General features: G+C 39.9%; 1 pseudogene; it reads left to right on the plus strand.

Moving 5' to 3' along the window:
• Nucleotides 1–14552: 14552 nt before the first annotated feature.
• The window catches only part of LOC110504167, a 39775-nt pseudogene continuing 29773 nt past the window's right edge, over nt 14553–24554 (plus strand).

Below are 24554 nucleotides of genomic sequence, written 5' to 3' on the forward strand. Positions count from 1 at the left end.
ATATGTATGCAATTCAGAAGGTGAATGGGCAAGACAAAAGATTGAAGTGCCTTTGAACGAGATATGTTAGTAGGTGCCAGTTTGTCAAGAACTGAAACGCTGCTGGGTTTTTCACACTCAACAGTTTCCCATGTGTATCAAGAATGGTCCACCACCCAAAGGACATCCAGCCAACTTAACACAACTGTGGGAATTATTGGAGTCAATATGGGCCACAATCCCTGTGGAATGCTTTCAACAGCTTGTAGAGTGCAGAGTGCAAGCCCCCCAAAATGTAGGCTGTTCTGTGGTCAAAAGAAGGTGCAACTCAATATTAGGAAGGTGATCTTAATATTTTGTAAACTCTGTCTATCGTTCTCTGAACATAAGTGACAGGAGTCGTGGCTAAATTTAATTTTTTATCCAACAGATGGCAGCAGAGACCTCACATGCAGGGCATTATACACAAACTGACCATTGACATGGAAAGGATAACTATTTAGACTCGAGGCATGATTCAAGGTCTTTGTTTTAGTCTTTAGTTTTAACTTCCTAAACCTGCCATAATCTGCTTTCAATGTGATCTGAAAAAGACAGTCCAATGTGTTTTTATGGGCTATGATTAATCTTGCCAAAAAGGTTAAAGTGCAGACCTTTCATCAGCAGCCAAGCAATAATACATCTGCCACCTGTCAATCAAAACACACAGACTGACATGGTAAGAATAGGACTGTGTAACTACAATTAGCATATGATTTATAACTTTTTATGATTTTTAGTCAGATCCCCATTAGCTGTTGAAGAACAGCAGCTATTCTTCCTGGGGTCCACATAAAACATAGAACATGACAAAATACAGAACACTAATGGACAAGAACAGCAATAACATTTAAATAAGAACACTACGACTAAAGAACATTATGACTGTTTAAAAAAAAAGACGAAGAAGGAGAAAATAAATAAATGAATAACACTAATCTCAAACATTCAAGTGCATTGTCATGTAGACACGTTTAGGATGTTGCAGCTAAATAATGCAGCAAATAAATGTATGTGTGGGTTTGTGTGTGTGAGAGGGTGTGTGTTAGAGTGTGTGGTTTGTGTCTCTTCAAAGACCACATTGTTCCTTGCAGTGTTGTTGTATCTGGTATTTAATAAGTGATTTTATTGCTTGCCTGAGTTACCTGAGGTGGAGAGAATTCCATGTAGTCATTGCTCTTATACCCCTCGAACTCAACTCTGGACCTCGAAGCCAGTTCCACTGCATTTTCCTTGTTCCCTTCTCATCATTAACTGATTTAGACCTGGTACACCAGGTGAGTGCAATTAAGTATGAGGTAGAAGAACAGAAAACCATCCGAATCTCATAGGATAAGAGCTGAATACCCCTGCACTATACAGTACTGTGCATCTCCCAGCCTCTGTTCTGGACTTGGGGACTGTGAAGAGACCACTGATTGTGTGTCTTGTCAGGTATGTATGGATTTTTTTGCAGTGTGTTAACTGGCTGAACAGACAATTTGGTACTTTCAGCACATCAATCTCCCCTCCTTGTTGCAGTCAATCTCTCCTCAACTCTGAAACAGGAGAGACTGAAATGAATGTTATTGACATTAGCCCCTCCATGTACATTTGAGGGCCAGACGTGGTGCTCTGTTCTGGGCTAGCTGCAGCTTTTCTAGGTAATTTTTTGCCGCACCTGACCATACAACTGGGAAATAGTCAAGATGCTACAAAATCAGAGTTTACAGGATTTGTTGATTGCAGAGCATTGCTTTATCAAAGACAGACCTCTCCCCATCTATTCAACAATATAATCAAATCAAACCACATTTTATTGGTCACATACACATAGTTAGCAGATGTTATTGCGAGTGTAGCAAAATGCTTGTGCTTCTAGTTCCGACAGTGCAGCAATATCTAACATGTAATCTAACAATTCCACAACAACTACCTAATACACACAAATCTAAGTAAAGGAATGGAATAAGAATATATACATATAAATATATGGATAAGCAATGACAGAGCGGCATAGGCAAGATGTGGTATAAAATACAGCATATACGTATGAGATGAGTCGTGCAAGATATGTAAACATTATTAAAGTGGCATCACTAAAGTGACTAGTGATCCATTTATTAAAGTGGCCAATGATTTCAAGTCTGTATGTAGGCAGCAGCCTCTGTGTTAGTGAAGGCTGTTTAAAAGTCTGATGGCCTTGAGATAGAAGCTGTTTTTCAGTCTCTCGGTCTCAGCTTTGATGCACCTGTACTGACCTCGACTTCTGGACGGTAGCAGGGTGAACAGGCATTGGCTTGGGTGGCGGTTGTCCTTGATTTTTTGGCCTTCCTGTGACATCGGGCGCTGTAGATGTCCTGTAGGGCAGGTAGTTTACTCCCGGTGAGGCTTTCTGCAGAGTATTTTGCCTGTCTTATCCGGTGTCCTGTGTGAATTTAACTTCTTTGGGGTAGGGGGCAAAGTAAACTAACTGCCTGATACTCAGGCCCAGCACCTAGGATATGCATATAATTGGTAGATCTGGATAGAAAACACTCTAAAGTTTCTAAAACTGTTAAAATTATGTATGTGAGTGTAACAGAACTGATGTGGCATGCGAAACCCTGAGGACAAACCACCCCCCCCCCAAAAAAAAAAAGTCCAAGTCCTCCCACATTGCAATTCCTAGGGCTTCCAATAGATGTCAACAGTCTTTAGAAAGAGGCTGGTTTTTCAGTTTCAGGCATTTTTTTTTTTAAATGACCCAGAATTTGTAGTTTTTCTAGGTGGCTCCCATTTTGGCTGTAGTGTTTCCAAGCTCGTGGAGTAAAGCGCGTTCTTTCTTGTTTATCTCCGGTAAAGACGTTAACGATTCTCCGTCTTAAATTTGATCGATTATTCGGGTATTAGGATACCTAAGGGTTGATTATAAATGTTGTTAGACTTGTTTGGAAAAGTTTATTAGTAACATTTGGGATTAATTTTGTATGCATTTTGACAGAGGGAAACTGAGTGGATTATTGACTGAAGCGCGCCAGCTAAACTGAGTTTATGGATATAAAGAAGAACATTATCAAAAAAAGGACCATTTGTGATGTAACTAGGACCTTTTGGAGTGCCAACAGAAGAAGATGATCAAAGGTAAGACATTTTTTATATCGCTATTTCTGACTTTCGTGTCGCAATTCCCTGGTTGAAATATGTTTGTCATGCATTTGTATGATGGGGCACTGTCCTCAGATAATCGTATGGTTTGCTTTCGCCGTAAAGCCTTTTTGAAATCTGATAAGACAGCTGGATTAACAAGAAGTTAAGCTTTATTTTGATGTATAACACATATCTTCAAGAATGTTAAATATTTGAATAAAGTATTTTGGAATTTCGCGCTCTGCAATTTTATTGAATGTTGGCCAGGTGGGACCCAACCGTCCCACCTGCCCGTAAGAAGTTAAGTATGCTCTCTCTAATTCTCTTTTTCCCCTTCTCTCTTTTTCTTTCTCTCTCGAAGGACCTGAGCTCTAGGACCATGCCTTAAGACTCCCTGGACAGATGACTCCTTGTTGTCCCCAGTCCACCTGGTCGTGCTGCTGCTCCAGTTTCAATTGTTCTGCCTGCTGCTATAGAACCCTGACCTGTTCACCGGACGTGCTATCTGTCCCAGACCTGCTGTTTTCAACTCTCTAGAGACAGCAGGAGCGGTAGAGGTACTCTGAATTATCGGCTACGAAAAGCCAACTGACATTTACTCCTGAGGTGCTGACCTGTTGCACCCTCTACAACCACGGTGATTATTATTATTTGACCCTGCTGGTCATCTATGAACATCTTGGCCATGTTCTGTTATAATCTCCACCCAGCACAGCCAGAAGAGGACTGGCCACCCCTCATAGCCTGGTTCCTCTCTAGGTTTCTTCCTAGGTCCTGGCCTTTCTAGGGAGTTTTTCCTAGCCACCATGTTTCTACACCTGCATTGCTTGCTGTTTGGGGTTTTAGGATGGGTTTCTGTACAGCACTTTGTGACATCAGCTGATGTAAGAAGGGATCTATAAATAAATGTGATTGATTTATTAATCTACACTAATTAGCATAACGCAACGGACATAAATCTTCCTGGAAAATCTTCCTATTCATAAAAATCACAAGTGAAATATATTGGAACACAGCTTAGCCTTTTGTTAATCACCCTGTCATCTCAGATTTTAAAAATATGCTTTACAGCCAACGCTAGACAAGCATTTGTGTAAGTTTATCATAGCCTAGCATAGCATTATGCCTTGCTAGCAGCAGGCAAACTTGTCACGGAAATCAGAAAAGCAATCAAATTAAATCGTTTACCTTTGATGAACTTCGGATGTTTTCACTCACGAGACTCCCAGGTAGACAGCCAAAGTTCATTTTTTCCCAAAATATTATTTTTGTAGGTGAAATAGCTCCGTTTGTTCTTCACGTTTGGCTGAGAAATTGCCCAGGAAATTGCGGTCACTACAACGCCAAAAAATATTCAAAATTAGCTCCATAATATCGACAGAAACATGGCAAACGTTGTTTGGAATCCATCCTCAAGGTGTTTTTCTAATATCTATTTGATAATATATCCGTTGGGACAATTCCTTTTTCTCTAGGACCGATTGGAGTAATGGCTACCTCTGCACTTTACGTGAGAATCTCTCTCGGAGCCACCATGTGACCACTTACGCAATGTGCCCCGATACGGCTATTCTTCAACAGAAATGCATCACAATGCTGTAGGCACCTTGGGGAATAGGTAGAAAGTGTAAGCTCATTGATGGTACATTCACAGCCATAAAGGGAGCGCTTTCAAAACCTGGGGCACTTCCGGATTGGATTGTTCTCAGGCTTTCGCCTGCAACATCAGTTCTGTTGTACTCACAGACAATATCTTTACAGTTTTGGAAACGTTTTGGAAACGTTAGAGGGTTTTCTATCCAAAGCTGCATATATGCATATTCTAGCATCTTCTCAAGACAAAATATCCCGTTTAAAACGGGAACGTTTTTTTTTTCTCCAAAAATGTAAATACTGCCTCCTAACACCAAGAGGTTAATTGAAAAGCAATCCCGGTAATTACCTCATGAAGCTAAGAGTGTGCAAAGCTATCAAGGCAAAGGGTGGCTACTTTGAAGAATCTTTTTTTAGTTACTACATGATTCCACATGTGTTATTTCTTAGTTTGTCTCTATTATTATCCTACAATGTAGAAAATAGTAAAAATAAAGAAAAACCCTCGAGTAGGTGTGTCCAAACCTTTGACTGGTATTGTATATAAAACACAGGACTTTTTGACTGCACTAAACATGTCAGGTGTGTGAAGATATTAAAGGGTTGGCTTGCACGGACATGATCGGGTTGTTCCCAACTCCTCTTAAGGGTTACTGTAAAACAAATCAAGAAACAACATGTCTTTGCGGTCTGAGAGGAAAAACAATATCCATACCTGCATCTACAGTAAGTGTAGAATGTTGTGTTGCTTCTTTAATCAGGACAACAGTTTTCAGCTGTGCTAACATAATTGCAAAAGGGTTTTCTAATGATCAATTAGCCTTTTAAAATGATAAACTTGGATTAGCTAACACAACGTGCCATTGGAACACAGGAGTGATGGTTGCTGATAATGGGCCTCTGTACGCCTATGTAGATATTATTTTTTTTTTTAATCAGCTGTTTCCAACTACAACAGTCATTTACAAAATTAACAATGTCTACACTGTAAATCTGATCAATTTAATGTTATTTTAATGTACAAAAAATGTGCTTTTCTTTCAAAAACAAAGACATTTCTCAGTGACCCCAAACTTTTGAATGGTAGTATGTATATATTTATTAAAGTCTAAATAAATGCTACAGTACCTTAGGACCAAAGTGATAGACTGTAGACAGCAAGACGAGACTGTCTAGGTCTAGTCAATATCTGACAGTCAACCAATGCACACTGACAGTGTATTTATTCAAACACACTTACAATGCATGAGCTTAACATTAATTAGGTTTTCTAGGGACTCTGCATGCATGGGTCAGAGGAACACTGAAACTTGTCCCAAATGGAACCCTTTTACCTAGTTAGTGCACTACTTTTGACCAGAGCCCTATGGCCCTAGTGCACTAAATGGGGAATTGGGTTCCATTTGGGAAACACACTGACAGTGTTTTTATAGAGCCTAGAGAGAATCTAAAGGGCAATAGAGGATTCCTGACATCTCTCATAAAGGCAGTTTGTTCTTTCCCCTCACCCCAATTAACCCCAGATAAAGTAATCTATTCTCTGGCTCATTGAGTACTTGTACAGCTTCCAAGAAACTGCTTACTTAAAAAGAAGACACTCAATTGGGCACAAACGTCAATTCAACATCTATTCCACGTTGGTTCAACGTTATTTCATTGAAATGGCGTGAAAATAACGTCCCACTGGGCACACACTGGTTGATTCTCTCTAGGCTCTATAAAAACACTGTCAGTGTGTTGTTGTCACGTCATTTCTATGAAATTATGTTTAACCATCGTGAAATAGATGTTGAATTGACATCTGTGCCCAGTGGGGTTGATTCAACCAGTGTGTTCCCAGTGGGACCCTCCTATGCTTCTTCTAGAAGAATCCATGCAGTTTGTTTCACACGAGTGAAAGTCAATTTAATTTCACCTTACTTGATAAGTAAGTACTTAAGGGGTAAGAACAGAACAGAATAAATTGAAATAGTATAAAACAGAACAGAATAGAACATACAGTACATGGTACCAAATCTGTTTTCAAATAAAAAGGTTCATCTGTATCCCCTGTAGATTACAAAAAAAAGTATTGCTGTGAAGTATGGTGCCAAAACGAAGAACATATAGCTTGGAATAGTTCCTACCTCATTGTCAGTGTTGGAATGACCATTTCTGACTCCAGATTTGCTTAATATCTATCCATCAGCCTTTCTTGTAGGCCTATTTTGTTTTAATCAAAGTGTATACTGTATCCTATCTAGTGGTGGGCGCTGTTGAGTTTTGGCCGCGTTCGCGTTATGATTTTTTTTTTACTATTCAGCTTCAGATAAGAATTGACTGAGGAGGTGTTTTTGGTGTAACATAGTATAGGCCTATTATGCTATTATTTTTGGTTATGTTATGGAATATGCTAATTAATCACTGATCTTGTGTCACGGCTCCTCCTCTGCAGTGCAGGGGTGGTTTCTTCTGCAGGCAGAGGGTCGTTAGTGATTGGAGTCACCTGGGCTCTAAGTATTTAAACTGTGTCACTAATCACTTCTCTCTCTCTCTCTCTCTGCTCCTCCAGGTATGAACCTGTTTTGTTTGTTCTTTTGTAGTTTTGCATAGTTTTCACTCAGTCATTCACACACACAGATTCAGGCATCCATGCACTTTACATACACCTTACATTATGATACTTCCACACCTCATTCATTTTTCTTAGTTCAAAGTTAATAGTTTTGTTTACAATAAATCTTTTTTTTTTAATTGGCCTATACCTGTTTGCGTCCCCTCATTTTTGCCACAGGCTATGAGCCGGCCTGTGATACTTGCGAGACGTTGATTCAGATTTGATCTAACTTTACTAAACAAGCATCGTTGTGAGATGTGATCTTCTATTTGTAATGATGATGAGTAGGATTATTAGGTGTAGGCAACAGACACAGATCTTGATGAGGGTTATTTTAAGCAATTTGAGTGCCCTTCGAATTGTGGTGGACAACACCATAACCACGTAGCCACATATTGTTCAGGGTTCCTCTGCACAAGAGGGGGTCAGTGGAGTTTTATGAACATCAAGGAGACACCCAGTGAATTTGGATCCTAGATCTGGTTGGTGTGATAAGGTTAATTCGGTGGATCAGTTTGTCTGCATACGCAGTGGTACGTTTCTGTAAGCTAAGGACTCGGACAGTACGGCGAGTTCAAGTGCATCGTACTTGTACATGAGTACCAACTCCATAACAAACTGCTTTTGAGGACAGCCATTTTAGCAACCCCTGTTAAAGTTCTGTCTGTGGCTGTTTTAAGTCGGCTTTGGCCTGCTCAAAATGGTCAAAATGCTCCGACCAACATGCCTCTGCACACACCTACAGTTATTCCAGAGAGATAGAAGACAGGGAAGAAACCACCATACCTACCTATAGGCTGCTATATCCTACAGTACATATTTAATTTGTTTGTCATTCTATCGTTGTCATGGAATTTTAGTGGTGGAATTTATCCGAATTAATTTGACCAAATCTGTGCATTATCAAATTGTAAAAACTGAGGTGCCCAGGGGCCCTGACTTCCAGGGTGTACCATTGATTTTGATAGTCCCTATCACTCAGATATCATTAGCATGGTATAAGTCATGGAAAAACAGTTGAATTTGTTATAAAATTTCAAAAATGTCTCTCCACCCCATTGCAAAATGTGTAGAACTGCAGACAATTTGCTTTAGAAGTGAAAGAATGTGTCTCTGCCCCACCCCATGGCCAAAAGAGATCTTCTGTTGAATCTGACAATTAATCTTGATGGTTGTACAGTCGTCTCAAATAAAACTGAAGGACCTCGGCGTTACTTTGGACCCTGATCTCTCTTTTGACGAACATTTAAAGACTGTTTCAAGGACCGCTTTATTTCATCTACGTAACATTGCAAAAATCTGAAATTTTCTGTCCAAAAATGATGCAGAAAAATGTATCCATGCTTTTGTCACTTCCAGGTTAGACTACTGCAATGCTCTACTTTCCGGTTACCCGGATAAAGCAGTAAATAAACTTCAGTTGGTACTAAATACAGCTACTAGAATCCTGACTAGATCCAAAATAAATTGATCATATTATTCCATTGCGAGCCTCCCTACACTGGCTTCCTGTTAAGGCAATGGCTGATTTCAAGGTTTTACTGCTAACCTACAAAGCATTACATGGGCTTGCTCCTACCTATCTTTCCGATTTGGTTCTGCAGTACATACCTACACGTACGCTACGGTCACAAGACGCAGGCCTCCTATTTGTCCCTAGAATTTCTAAGCAAACAGCTGGAGGCAGGGCTTTCTCCTATAGAGCTCCATTTTTATGGAAAGGTCTGCCTACCCATGTGAGAGATGCAGACTCTGTCTCAACCTTTAAGTCTACTGAAGACTCATCTCTTCAGTAGGTTAAATAATTGAGTGTGGTCTGGCCCAGGAGTGTGAAGGCTCTGGAGCAACAAACTGCCCTTGCTGTCACTGCCTGGCCGGTTCCCCTCTCTCCACTGGGATTCTCTGCCTCTTACAGGGGCTGAGTCACTGGCTTACTGGTGCTCTTCCATACCGTCCCTAGGAGAGGTGCGTCACTTGAGTGGGTTGAGTCACTGACGTGATCTTCTTGTCAGGGTTGGCGCCCCCCCTTGGGTTGTGCCGTGGCGGAGATAATTGTGGGCTATACTCGGCCTTGTTTCAGGATGGTAAGTTGGTGGTTGAAGACATCCCTCTAGTGGTATGCAGGCTGTGCTTTGGAAAAGTGGGTGGGGTTATATCCTGCCTATTTGGCCCTGTCCGGGGGTATCATCGGATGGGGACACAGTGTCTCCTGACCCCTCCTGTCTCAGCCTCCAGTATTTATGCTGCAGTAGTTTGTGTCCGGGGGCTAGGGTCAGTCTGTTATATCTGGAGTAGTTCTCCTGTCTTATCTGGTGTCCTGTGTGAATTTAAGTATGCTCTCTCTAATTCTCTCTCTCGGAGGACCTGAGGACCATGCCTTAGGACTACCTGGCATGATGACTCCTTGCTGTCCCCAGTCCACCTGGCCATGCTGCTGCTCCAGTTTCAGCTGTTCTGCCTGTGGCTATGGAACCCTGACCTGTTCACCGGACGTGCTACCTGTCCAAGACCTGCTGATTTAAACTCTCTAGAGACAGCCACTGTGCTTCTACACCTGTATTGCTTGCTGTGTGGGGTTTTAGGCTGGGTTTCTGTACAGCACTTTGAGATATAAGCTGATGTAAGAACGGCAATATAAATACATTTGATTTGATTTAAATGAGTAGAATTGGATGAAATGTGTTAAAATTGCTATGTTTTCTCTCGGCCCCAATTCAAAATCTGTAGAAAACTTTCTTTAAAACTGCAACATTTTCTCTACAACCCATTGCAAAATGTGTGGAATTGTAGGAAATGTACTCTTTTTTTTTTTTTTTTGTCGCCAAATCTCATTTAGGGCTGCTAAAAGGCTAGAGCCGACCCTGTTTGAATGACGAGCTCCTCTCTGTACCCCACACATACAGTAATCTGTTAGGTCGAGCAGTGAATTTCAAACAGATTCAACCATAAAGATCAGAGTTTTTCCAATGCCTCGCAAAGAAGTGCACCTAAAAAAATTTAATAACCCCCTAGCTTTTATGGTTATGACACCTCCACTGTGGGGCTCTATTGCACATCACATTCAGTCATCTAACAAACTCCCTCCCATCCAGAGCGAAGCAATCACAGAAGCAATCAGGGTCAATGTCCTGCTCAAGGGCATGTTGACAGATCTCCCACAAGGTCAAAAACGGGGACTTGAACCAGAGACCTGTCAGCCACCGGTCCAAGCTCCCAACCACCAGGCTCCAAGATCTCCCCCACAGATTCCCAAGAGCTGCAACTCAACCATCCGAGACCCCCCGCTGTCCCCACACCCCCATCCCCAATGCACCAACAAAATGAACAAAAGAGAAAGACAAAAGAAAACAAATAATGCAAAAAACGAAATCAAATCCATCACATGCGCCAAATACAACAGGTATCCATCACATGCGCCAAATACAACAAATACAACCTTACCGTGAAATGCTTACTTACAAGCCGTTAACCAACAATGAAGTTCAAGAAATAGAGTTCAGAAAATATTTATAAAATAAAGTAACACAGGAAGCTCTCAATGGTGCAGCTGTAGAACTTTGAGGATATTGGGATCCATACCAAATCTTTTCAGTCTCCAGAGGGGGAAAAGGTGTTGTCGTGCCCTCTTCACTACTGTCTTGGTGTGTTTGGACTATGATAGTTTGTTGGTGATGTGGACACCAAGGAACTTGAAACTCTTGACCTGCTCCAATACAGCCCTGTCTGTGAATGGTTGCATGTTCAGCCTTAGTCCACAATCATCTCCTTGGTCTTGCTCACGTTGAGGGAGAGGTTGTTGTCCTGGCCACGCAGTCATGGTTGAACAGGGAGCACAGGAGGGACTAAGCATGCACCCATGCGGGTCCCCCGTGTTGAGTATCAGCGTGGCAGATTAGTTGTTGCCTACCCTTAACTGTATACAGTTGAAGTCGGAAGTTTACATACATTTAGGTTGGATTCATTAAAAGTCATTTTTCAAGCACTCCACACATTTATTGTTAACACACTATAGTTTTGGCAAGTCGGTTTGGACCTCTACTTTGTGGCAAGTAATTTTCCCAACAATTGTTTACGGACCGATTATTTAACTATTTCACCGATAATTCACTGTATCCCAATTCCAGTGGGTCAGAAGTTTACGTACACTAAGTTGACTGTGCCTTTAATTTAACAACTTGGAAAATTCCAGAAAATTATGTCATGGTTAAAAGCTTCTGATAGGCTAATTGACATGGATAATTGACATAATTTCAATCAAGTGTACATGTGGATGTATTTCAAGGCCTACCTTCAAACTCAGTGCATATTTGCTTGACAACATGGGAAAAAAGAAAAGAGCCAAGACCTCAGAAAACAAATTGTAGACTTACACAAGTCTGGTTCATCCTTGGGAGCAATTTCCAAACGCCTGAAGGTACCACGTTCATCTGTACAAAAATAATACGCGAGTATAAACACCATGGGACCACGCAGCCGTCATACCGCTCACTAAGGAGTTATGTGGTCATTTGTGATAATGTGAGTTTCCATCGATCAAACATCATAAGGCAATGGTTTGTGACCCACCCGAGGATGCTCATAGAATTCCTCCCACCTTATTCACCATTCCTTAACCCAATTGAGGAGTTATTTTCAGCATGGAGGTGGAAGGTGTACGATCATCAGCCACACACACAGATGACCCTGCTGGCTGCAATGGATGCAGCATGTGAGAACATCACAGTAGACGCCTGCAGAGGATGGATAAGGCATTCCAAAAGATTATTTCCACGTTGCATTGGAAGGGAAAATATCCGGTGTGATGTGGATGAGAATATGTGGGCCGACAGACAGGAACGTCTGAATGTGTAGAGACAGCACAACAGTGCTGCGGGCAAAGTTGTGCCTTAGGGGTGGTCTCCTGTGTTTCTTTCTAATTTTGTTTTTTTTCCTTTGTGCCCCTTGGGTTGTCCAGTCTCTTTCAATCAATAACCCACATACAGTAATATGTAAATAGTACTGTTGAAATTGATATATGCCATAGAAGTGCAGCCTTGTGCATTTTCAATACAGTAACTGTCATCCAAACTGCAGCCTAAGTTTACATCAGGTAATACTGTCAAAGTACACAGTTACATTGACAACATGCCTAAACATTTTGAAGACCTTGTTCGTGAACAATGACTCAATAACTTATCATTCTGATGACACTGACATGATCATTGGCATGAATATTCACTTTTGAGCGATGTACTAAGGATTTTTAGTGACTGACTAGCTTTAGAAACATATCTATTGTATATTGCAGTTTGTAGAAATTGTTCTGAGAAATGCACTTATTATTTTGCACGTTAGGGATGATGTGAAAAATGCACCAAAGCGACTGAGAAAAACTGTAACAAAAAGTAGCCCATACAGTGGTATCGTCTTGTGCACTACACACGTCTCTGTGGATTGTCTTTGGTCCACAGAGGTTTGATTCATTGACATCGTTCATGTGACTTTTAAGTCCCTCCACAGTCTCCACCTGATTGACCATTACTGCACTGTTGTAATCCTCACCTTGTCGGCTCAATAGGAGAGACAGACAGACAGACAGACAGACAGACATTTCATTTAGTAGGTGCCATAAACCTGTCTAAAATAGTTTAATTGAAAGATAATGCATGTGCCAAACATACTTGGGGCGGCAGGCCACCCAGAAACAGTGTTGCATCTTTTTTGGCATTGTATTCATGTAAGAAAACTGTAGCAAGACATCAGTAGATTTATAATTGAACACATTTATGAAGATATTGCACTATTGTGGAGAGATGTACTGCTTGGGAATCTTTACCTACGATAGAAATAAGCTGAAACATTTTTTGGGCCAAATTTCACATTCACAAATTTAAATGTAGAACAATTTTTTTTCTTGCAGTTCAATTTCTTTTTGTAAGGTATTTTAAGACAATTAAGTACTCTACTAACAAAAATCTGTTACACTTATAAATTCTATGTATGTCCCTCAAGGTCCTTGTGTAATGTGATATTGTACCACCTAGCCCAATTGTCCATTGTATATTATTCATATATACTTGTGTTCCCATCTATACTTCCTGTATTGATTTGTTGTTAAACCTCACTAGGGTATGTGGGACGGTAGCGTCCCACCTGGCCAACATTCAGTGAAATTGCAGAGCTCCAAATTCAAAAACAGAAATACTCATTATAAAAATTAATGAAGCATACAAGTGTTATACATGGGTTTAAAGATAAACTTCTTATTAATCCAACCACGGTGTCAGATTTCAAAAAGGCTTTATGTGAAAGCATACCATGCGATTATCTGAGAATAGCGCCCAGCAGTCAAATCATTACAAACAGAAACCAGCCAAGTAGAAGAGTTACACAAGTCAGAAATAGAGATAAAATTAATCACTTACCTTTGATGATCTTCATATGGTTGCATTCAGAAGATATTAATTTACTCAATACATGTTCGTTATGTTCGATAAAGTCTCTCTTTATATCCAAAAACCTCCGTTTTGTTAGTGTGTTTTCTTCAGTAATCCACAGGCTCAAACGCAATCACAACAGGCAGACGAAAAATCCAAATTGTATCTGTAAGGTTAGTAGAAACATGTCAAATTATCTTTAAAATCAATCCTAAGGTTGTTTTTAGCCTAAATAATCGATAATATTTCAACCGGACAATAACATCGTCAATTATAAAAGGTAAACAAGAAAGGCGCGCTCTCGGGATTGCGCATGAAAAAGCTCTGTGACACTGTAGGGTCCAGTCATTCAGAGTGCTCTTACTCCCTCATTTTTCAGAATACAAGCCTGAAACAATTTCTAAAGACTGTTGACATCTAGTGGAAGGCATAGGAAGTGCAATTTGAGCCCTAAGTGGATGGATACTGTAATGGCATTGAATAGAAAACTTTTTTTTATCCTACTTCCTGGATGGACTTTTCTCAGGTTTTCGCCTGCCAAGTCATTTTGAACAGTTTTGAAAACTTTACAGTGTTTTCTATCAATTATCTATCAATTATTTCTACCAATTATATGCATATCCTAGCTTCTGGGCCTGAGTAGCAGGTAGTTTACGTTGGGCACGCTTTTCATACGGAGGTGAAAATAGTGCCCCCTACCCTAGAGAAGTTAATAAAAATAAAAAATTAAAATTAACTATAAAAAATAAAAAACTTGACGTCTAGTTGACGTCTAGTTCACTGTTGAGTCTACGGCTGATCGTTGTTTGTCATTTCGGAAAATGTTCGACAGCAGCATGGGCGACGATAGCTTCGGCACAATGGAGGTGTCACCTGCCGTCCAAACAATTGCTGATGCCGCGGTGCTGCAGGAACACATTCGTAAACTTGTCCCCCTGCTCCTGGAAGATGGCGGCGAGGCTCCGACCTCCTTGAAAACCGTTCTAGAAGAGAAGAGCAGATGAGGAAGTTTCTCTCAGACCCCCAAATTCACACCATTCCCGTCGAGAGAAGCACTCTCAAAGGTCAGTATGATTCAAGTAACGTTAGCTAGCTAACTAGATGGCAATAAATATCTTATTTGCTAGCTAGCTAACCTGCCTGTCAAATAAAATGCTGACGGTTTTACCAAAAGACTACAGCAGGGTTCACCCAACTGGCCAGGGGGTGGTTTTATTTATGAGCATTCCTTTGATATAAAGTTTTTGACAAACGTGTAACTTGTTGAAGTAATAACATGTTAAACTACTTAAGACATTGGTTCGAATTAGAGGTCCACTGATTAATTGGCATGGCCGGTTTTCATAACAATCAGTAATCTGCATTTTTGGGCTCCGATTATGGCCGATTATATTGCATTCCATGAGGAAACTGCGTGGCAGGCTGACCACCTGTTACGCGAGTGCAGCAAGAAGCCAAGGTAAGTTGCTAACTAGCATTAAACTTATAAAAAAAACATCAATCTTCACATAATCCCTAGTTAACTACACATGGTTGATGATATTACTAGGTTAACTAGCTTGTCCTGCGTTGCATATACTCAATGCGGTGCCTGTTAATTTATCATCAAATCACAGCCTACTTCGCCAAACTGGGGATGATTTAACAAAAGTGCATTCATGAAAAAAGCTCAATCATTGCACGAATGTACCTAACCATAAACATCAATGCCGTTCTTAAAATCAATACAGAGAAGTACATTATTTTTAAACCTGCATATTTAGTTAAAGAAAATTAATGTTAGCAGGCAATATTAACTAGGAAAATCGTGTCACTTCTCTTGCATTCATTGCACGCAGAGTCAGGGTATATGCAACAGTTTGGGCCGCCTGGCTCGTTGCGAACTAATTTGCCAGAATTTTATGTAATTATGATATAATATTGAAGGTTGTGCAATGTAACATAAATATTTAAACTTAGGGTTGCCACCCGTTCGATAAAATACGGAACAGTTACGTATTTCACTGAAAGAAAAAACGTTTTGTTTTCAAAATTATAGTTTCCGGAATTGACCATATTAATGACCAAAGGCTCGTATTTCTGTGTTTATTATACTATAATTAAGTCTATGATTTGATACTTCATAGAGCAGTCTGACTGAGTGGGGGTAGGCGGCAGCAGGCTCGTAAGCATTCTTTCAAACTTTACTGTGTTTGCCAGCTGTCACGTTCTGACCTTAGTTCTTTTGTTATGTCTTTGTTTTAGGTTGGTCAGGGCGTGAGTTGGGGTGGGTAGTCTATGTTCTTATTTCTATGTTGTGTTTTTGTGTTTGGCCTGGTATGGTTCTCAATCAGAGGCAGGTGTCGTTTGTCTCTGATTGAGAATCATACTTAGGTAGCCTTTTCCCACCTGTGTTTCGTGGGGGATTATTTCCTGTTTAGTGTTTTTTTCCATTTAACCTTAACAACCTCGGTTGTTGTTATGTTCCTTCACTTTATTGTTTTTGTTCAGTGTTCAGTTCTTTTTATAAAAAATATGAACACATACCACGCAGCGCATTGGTCCTCCGATCCTTCTTACTACTCCTCGTCAGAGGAGGACGAAGACAACCGTTACACCAGCAGCTCTTAGTAATGCTTGATTCACAATCTGTTTATGACTTCAAGCCTATCAACTCCTAAGATTAGGCTGGCAATACTAAAGTGAATTTGAAAAAATCCAATAGTCAAAGGTGAAATACAAATGGAGAGAAATAGTCGATGCGTCATAATGCCTATAATAACTACAACCTAAAACTTCTTAACTGGGAATATTGAAGAACTGGGAATATTGAACCACCAGCTTTCATATGATCTCATGTTCTGAGCAAGGAACTTAAACGTTAGCTTTTTACATGGCACATATTGCACTTTTACTTTCTTCTCCAACAGTTTCATTATTTATTTGAGACTAAAAATATTTTATTTATGTACTATATTATGTTCAAATAAGTGTTCATTGTTCAGTCAGTATTTTAATTATGCCTTCCCTCGTCACTTGCATCAGCATTATTGGACTCACCTGGACTCACTTATCTCCTGTTTATTTCCTCCCCTATATTTGTCAGTTCCCTAGCTCTGTTCCCTGCTGCTTCATTGTAATTGTCTTTTGTCTTAGTTTCTGTTTTTGATATTGTTCCTGTCTCGTGCTATGTCCGTTAATTATTAAATGTTTACTCCCCGTACCTGCTTCGTCCATCCAGTGTCATTCCCCGTGACACCATATGTACCTAGAGATAGATGTAGTAGTAGTAGCTGCCCTCCAGTACACCTACACCACCCGATGTCACAGGAAGGTCATAAAGGTCAACACGGACAACAGTCACCCGAGCCACTGCCTGTTCACCCCGCTATCACCCAGAAAGGCGAGGTCAGTACAGGTGCATCAAAGCAGGGACAGAGAGACTGAAAAACAGCTTCTATCTCAAGGCCATCAGACTGTTAAACAGCCACCACTAACATGGAGTGGCTGCTTCCAACACACTGACTCAACTCCAGCCACTTTAATAATGGGAATTGATGGAAATTGATGTAAAATATATCACTAGCCACTTTAAACAGTGCTACTTAATATAATATTTACATACCCTACATTACTCATCTCATAGGTAAATGTATATACTGTACTCTATATCATCTACTGCATCTTTATGTAATACATGTATCACTAGCCACTTTAAACTATGTGTTGGGGAATAATCAGAATTAGTTGGGTAACATAGATAAGATGTTCTATTTTCATTATATGCTTGTGAGTTACTTCTCATCAGAATGTCTATTTTTGTATAATACTGTTGGCCGGTTGCAGTTCTCGGTCATGGAGTAAGTTACTTGGGCCGCAGAGAGGGGAGGGGTCAAGCTTGTCTTCATATGTAAACATATCTTTTAAATCAATTATCTCTTGGCTCCACAATGTCTGTGTGCCAGTCACTGTGTCTCTGTGATCTTGTCAAGGAGGGGTGTATTTGATATATGCCTGATGATATGAGGATTTTTTTATGGTCCTGAGAGCGAGATGAGAACATAGTTTAGGAGACAAAGCTGAACGATAATTTATAGCCAATGCTGTCTGGCTATGTGTGTCTTTGCTATAAGGATCTCAGTTGCAATGTGTAAGGAAGAATTCATTTATAGACACTGAATTGATCTGAGAGTCACAGGGTTGTGATGGAGCTCATATAATTAAAGATGGACTTTATGATAACTCTGACTTGTGTGTGGTTTGCTCTCATGATTTGGTAAATACAGGAAATTTCCACGACATATGCCACTTTGTTTACATACCCTACATTACTCATCTCATATGTATATACTGTACTCGATACCATCTACTGCATCTGCCTATGCCATTCTGTACCATCACTCATTCATATATCTTAATGTGCATATTCTTTATCCCTTTACACTTGTGTGTATAAGGTAGTAGTTTTGGAATTCTTAGGTTAGATTACTCGTTGGTTATTACTGCATTGTCGGAAATAGAAGCACAAGCATTTCGCTACACTCGCATTAACATCTGCATGTGACAAATAAATTTGATTTGATTTGAATCAAGCGGAAAACTGACTGAACAACTCCAACTCCCCAACTTATGCTCTCCAAATGGACGTTAGATGTAAGGGCCTAGATGCCCATACATTGACATTTGTTCGCTATACTCTACATATCTGGATGCTTTGCACAAGGACATATTGTTGTGGCTCACAATTCCTGAGCATGAAATGGCACAGGATGTTCATTATGCTGCGTGGCTATATTGACATGTCACCATTAAATCCCATGAAATCTATGGTGGGATGGCAGGCAGACTTCTGTGTCTCCCTCTGCCATATGGACATATTTTATGATACACAGAGAGCAACTGGCAGCAATATAGCTGAGCACAGGACTCTGAGATGTACTGCAGCAGGTAACTTCGATTGTAAACTACATCAAACCACATCCACTGCGCGCATGTCTGTTCGCAAAACTGTGGAGATATGGTATCCGAGCATGACAATGTTCTATTTCACACCAAGGCTTGGTGATTATCGAGAGGGCGTGTTAGAAAGATTCTTTGCATTGAGAGAGGAACTGTCATTTTACAATTCATGTAAAAAAAAAACAACAGACAGACTTGGTTGACTTTCTTTGTAATGAAAAGAAGACGTCTCCTCGCCTAAAACAGACATATTTGGCTAACTGAATGCAAGCATGCAGGGGAAATACAAAAACGTTCTACAGATGAGTGACCGAATCAGTGGATTCATAGGAAAAAAAATCTTATTGGAGAGTCTTTCAAAAGCTAACCATGCCTCCTTCCCTCCGCTGTGCCATGTTCCTGAATGCTTACGTGACTGACCATTGGTTGTTGTTGTCATGTTCTATCTTTCCTGTCTGTTCCCTCCTGGTCTTGTGTTCTTCTTTCCTCTTAAATATTGCTTCCTATGCGCAAAGGTTGCTGAGGTCTGGGGAGGAGGAGGTTCGCTGGGGCAGGTGGAGGTGTGAACACATAACCCCTCACCAATTTGGGACGCAGAGGCTGTGTCAATTTGGGACGCAGAGGCTGTGTCAATTTGGGACGCAGAGGCTGTGTCAATTTGGGACGCAGAGGCTGTGTCAATTTGGGACGCAGAGGCTGTGTCGTTGTTCCGGGGCCCTTGTTGGTCCCCGGTTTTATGGGGGGGAATGTGACGACCCTCCCACTCTGTCTGCCGTATTCTGTCTTTGTTCTTGTTTCCTTATTAGGATGCCGGTGGGCGGAGTTGAGAGGGTCGTCAGCTTCATGGGAAACACCTGGGCCCGGTGTCGCCCAGGATAAATTAGACCTCTTCCACATTCATGGAGGAGACTCTCTCCATGCAGACACCTTTGTAGATTGTGTTGTGGTTCTTGGTGGCCTTTTGTTTGTTTGCTTTGGCACCTTTCAACACCCTGCATTATCACATTCATGCATGCAAAACAATCACTTACACTACTGATTACTGATTACACACACCATTGTATATTTTTCTTAGTTGCTTTAGTTAATAAATATATATTTTGTTATGCCTTATCTACACGTTGTCTCCCTTTGTTATGGGCTTTGAGCCGGTTCGTGACACATGTTTGTAAAATAAAACAGGATCAGTAAGTGTCCCAAACTCCAATGCACGGAAGAGCACTTTGGGACTAATTTCCAAATCCGTTTGAATTGAATTTTCAGTTGAATTTTCGGAAAGTGAAATCTATCAGGTGGTCGAGCTGTCACGTGACCGAATGCATTCACGGGTCATTATGTAGGAGTATTTGTTCTTGACTCAAAGGGAATAAATACCCTGCAGTCTACATCTGAGCATTAATGCTGCATTAAAAACCAATGGGAACGTGGAAATCTCAGACTTAAGTACGTACAAGACAACTGGAATCTTTGAGGGGGGGGGGGGGGGGGGGGGGACAAGCTCCTACTGTCATCCAACCTCGTAATATTTTTCACATGATTGGGGTCGTGAGAATTGTCATATCAAAATGGGGTCGTGGGACAAAAAAAGTTTGAGGACTCTTGGGCTAGGGCAACAGGCCTGGCTACCCCTGCATACTCTGCTCTGAGAATATTGTGGAGGAGCAGACTGGCCGAGGAACGGTGAGGAGAAAATACGCAAGGAAATCAAAAGATAACTAATCAAACACGGCAGAAAGATTACACAATATGACGCCCCGTCACCTCAATTCAGTAACTTACAGTAAACACTTCAGCGAGCAGGCCTTTCTAATCGACCTGGCCCAGGTATCCTGGAAGGATATTTACCTCATCCTGTCAGTAGAGGATGCCTGGTTGCTCTTTAACATAAGTCTACCATTATTAAAACGTATTCTTGCTAACTTTATAACCTCATTCAAATATAAACTATAATACTATTATATCAATTTCACATCCTTGTTGTGTTAAATTTATTACACTGCATACAACAACATCTGACTACCTAAGGGAAAATAAAACTTTTCTAGATTACTAAACATTACTTAAGCCAAAATAGTTGGAGTTTCAAAATAACCTTATGACAGTTTTTTATAAACCCATGTTTAACCCATAATTCTCCATGAGAGTATTGTATAAAAATACTCAATAATAATAATTGGTCAAAAGATAAAACAAAGTTTCAAATAACATAATCAGATGATAATCACTACTCTGAAACACAAAATTATTGTACCCCTATGGCCATAGGAAGACAGACTTAAGGAAGTCTACCCTTAGTCAAAGGTTATGCCCTATCTTTCTTCTCATTGGTTCAAATTACAAATATGTCAAAGAACTATAAACTCCATAATTATCAATTACACAAATGACCTTAAAATCAGTATTACAAATTACCTTAAATTTATTATCCAAATAGCCCTCCCATGAGGCTGATCAGACCACAAAGGAAAGCCATCATAGAGGTCAAAAGTCACACCACCCCTTCAAAGAAATGTTTCTTACTATATTAGACAAATTAAAGAAAACCCGTCAGACATTTTCTACATTTTGTACCCCAGGTTCCCAGAACATTCCCTTATCAAAATAATTCACGTGTCTAATTAAAACTCAGAAAATAAAAATTCCATGTGTGTGTACCCCTTTAAGATGTCCTCCATGAGAGATGACTGTATAGTTCCCTTTAAGGAAAAGCACCTTTAGTCAATCTGCTTTTGTTCCACATAATGGAAACAGATTTATAATGTTAGAATACATTAACTTCCTGCTCAAATTCACTGTTGTTACTTAAACATTAAAACAAAAAACAATAATCAGAAACTATCACAAATCGTAAAAGTTAACTATTCAGACCTGAATCCCTTACAGCCAAAAATAAACTAACTCACCTACTCTTCCCAGTAGGCGAAAACATAACCCCTACTCAAACAACTTAACATAACCCCTACTCAAACAACTTACCTCTATCGTAAAACCAAACTTTACAACTTTCCCTTCTCTTCCGGCTTCACACTAATGAAATGTCCAAGATTTAAAAGTAACATGTATAACCTACATCAGTCAATCCATAAGAATAAAAAACACATTTCGGTGGGCACAACTCTATCACAATTACCTCTCTACATTAGATTTAGGTAACTGTCTCTTCTGTGATTCAGTCATTCCAGCAGACCATTTAGGCAACAGACAACATATTACATGGGTATCGCCTTGCTAGTATTTTGAATGAATTAGTCTTTCAATTTAACCTAAACAAGTTATTAAAACGTTCAGTTTATATCTTAAACAAACACTAACGATCATATCTCTCCAGGCAAAACATACCAATAGTTGAATTACAATCAGAAACCCAGATTTTAGTCTATTGGTGCATAGGCTGGAAAATGAACCCAGTTCTCCTGCGTAGTAGGTGAGAATTATACCCCTGGACCACCAAAGCTATTGAAATGTCAAAGACTCTTCGCAAATAACCGTATTTATAATTGTCTGTAGTCGTAAAATCAGGCACATACTACCGAGACAATTCCCAGAAAATAGCCCTAATTTAAAGTTCCAAGCATTTCTCCGGCGATGATTCTCTCTTTCTCTCTGCATGTCCCCTTATCTTCTCTTTTCCTTTCCTCTTTTGTCACTCTATCTCCTACTCAGAATTTAGAAATAATTACTATTGTGACTTTTGATAAGTTATTAAGTCTCACACGCACATCATTTTTTTCACCACTGATATCCTTCTTGAAACTTTCTCTCACCCTTTCTCTACACTTGCCTTCTTACCTTCTTTTCTGGGCTTCAGACAGCCAGGTTAGATAACCCTCGACCTGTCGTTTCCCTTGACTATCTACACATCTTATGTATCTACTTTATCATTAATTCTCATTTTTCTACATCTAGACGTTTCTCAAATTCATACTTCTTTCTCCATTTTGGGCATTAGATTTACCTCTCATCCCCGGTTAATTCCGGGACCTCCTTTGAGGATTTACCTCCCATTATTAGTTAAAACCTTGTAGTTATTATGACTAGAAATTTGGATGTATGATTAGTTTACCTCGTTTCGTTTAATTCAAATCTCTCACCTCTCCTCCTTTTTGGACTTTATTTCAGTATTGTCTTTTGAATCGGATCTATGGTTAATTCACTCTTGTTAATTGACCATTTGAGTTATTTTGTTCGCATACAATTTTATTCGCATAGTCCTATCTCACAAAACCTATTTTATATCCTCTCCTCAATTTAGGACTTTATTTAGGCATGTCTTTTGAATCGGATCTATGGTTAATTTACCACATGTTAATTCATAATTTAAGTTATCCTATTTGCACCAAATCACCGTCCTATCTCACAGCACCTACTTTATATCCCTTCTTAATAACCTCTCGGCCTTTTCTCACAGACCTCAATTATTAAGCTATTTTTATTTATGGTAGTTCACATGTACCTCAGGTCTTCGCGGACCTGATTGATTTCGTTAATACACAAAGTATTAAACCATCACGGTGAATCTGTTTAGAATAACTAAGTTCCTATCCTTGATTAATTCTAGGTGTTTAGAATATCAAGTCCAAGATGTCTTAAAATATTCCCCCAAATTTGTGAATAAAGATTTACTGACCTTCGTCTTGTAGGCTGGGAAAAGCAATGTTTTTTGGATTCCGTCACTGTCTCTGTCGACCTTAGATATATACCGGCCTGTTATGGAATTAACGGGTCAACGACCTGCCCGTGCACGGTTTTTGGCGTGTTACCTTTGGACGACAGGGACAGGTATTGGAATCCGGCTCAAAGGACCAAATTGTTATGAGAATTCCGTTATCAATGTTCATAAACTACAATTAATCTACTCAGTCTGCAACCCAGAGTTTGTAAGGTTCTGGTTTAAATGAAATGGACAGATTTCCCAGCTTATAATTGTCAACAAAAAAAATATTCACGAAAGCACTCCGAAGTCCATTATACAAAGACATCCATTTTATACCTCGCTCCTTACTTACGCACATACTTTCACACAAACAGTAGGTATCCTACGCACAATCATACACACAAACAGTAGGTGAGTTGCATCCTTCTCCATAGTTCTCACCACTGTGTATCACTACCCAGCTGACGGTTCCGTTCCCCGAGATTAGGGAAACCTTGAGAAGTACTCCCTGTCCTATCATAAGTTTCTCAGAGTTCTAGCCAGGTCGAGTCAAACACAGTTTAATTGTTCTCAGTATTTTCTTAGGCACACACATTTCTCTCCCTTACAGGTCTCTTCTGAGCCTAGTTGGACTTAAGTTTAACACTTTAATTATTCCTTATACATGCTACATAAACTATAATCTCTAATAGTTAGGTTTCAGGGTAGAAGTATTTAATCATTATCTTTAAACAAAAAAATATTTTATCAAAATACACTACCGTTCAAAAGTTTGGGGTCACTTAGAAATGTCCTTGTTTTTGAAAGAAACGCACTTTTTCTCCATTTAAAATAATATCTTATTGAACATAATGTTGTAAATATCTACATAGGCATATGGCCAGAAACAAAGAACTTTCTTCTGAAACTCGTCAGTCTATTCTCGTAAAACGCTGTATACTACTCCCTTCACAGAACAGCGCAAACTGGCTCTAAACGTCAACAGTGAAAAGGAGACTCCGGGATACTGGTCTTCTAGGCAGAGTTGCAAAGAAAAAGCCATATCTCAGACTGGCTAATAAAAATAAAAGATTAAGATGGGCAAGAGAACACAGACACCGGACAGAGGAACTCTGTCTAGAAGGCCAGCATCCCGGAGTCGCCTCTTCACTGTTGACTTTGAGACGGGTGTTTTGCAGGTACTATTTAATGAAGCTGCCAGTTGAAGACTTGTGAGGCATCTGTTTCTCCA

This window comes from Oncorhynchus mykiss, chromosome 25, assembly GCF_013265735.2.
Source record: "Oncorhynchus mykiss isolate Arlee chromosome 25, USDA_OmykA_1.1, whole genome shotgun sequence".
Lineage (NCBI taxonomy): Eukaryota > Metazoa > Chordata > Actinopteri > Salmoniformes > Salmonidae > Oncorhynchus > Oncorhynchus mykiss.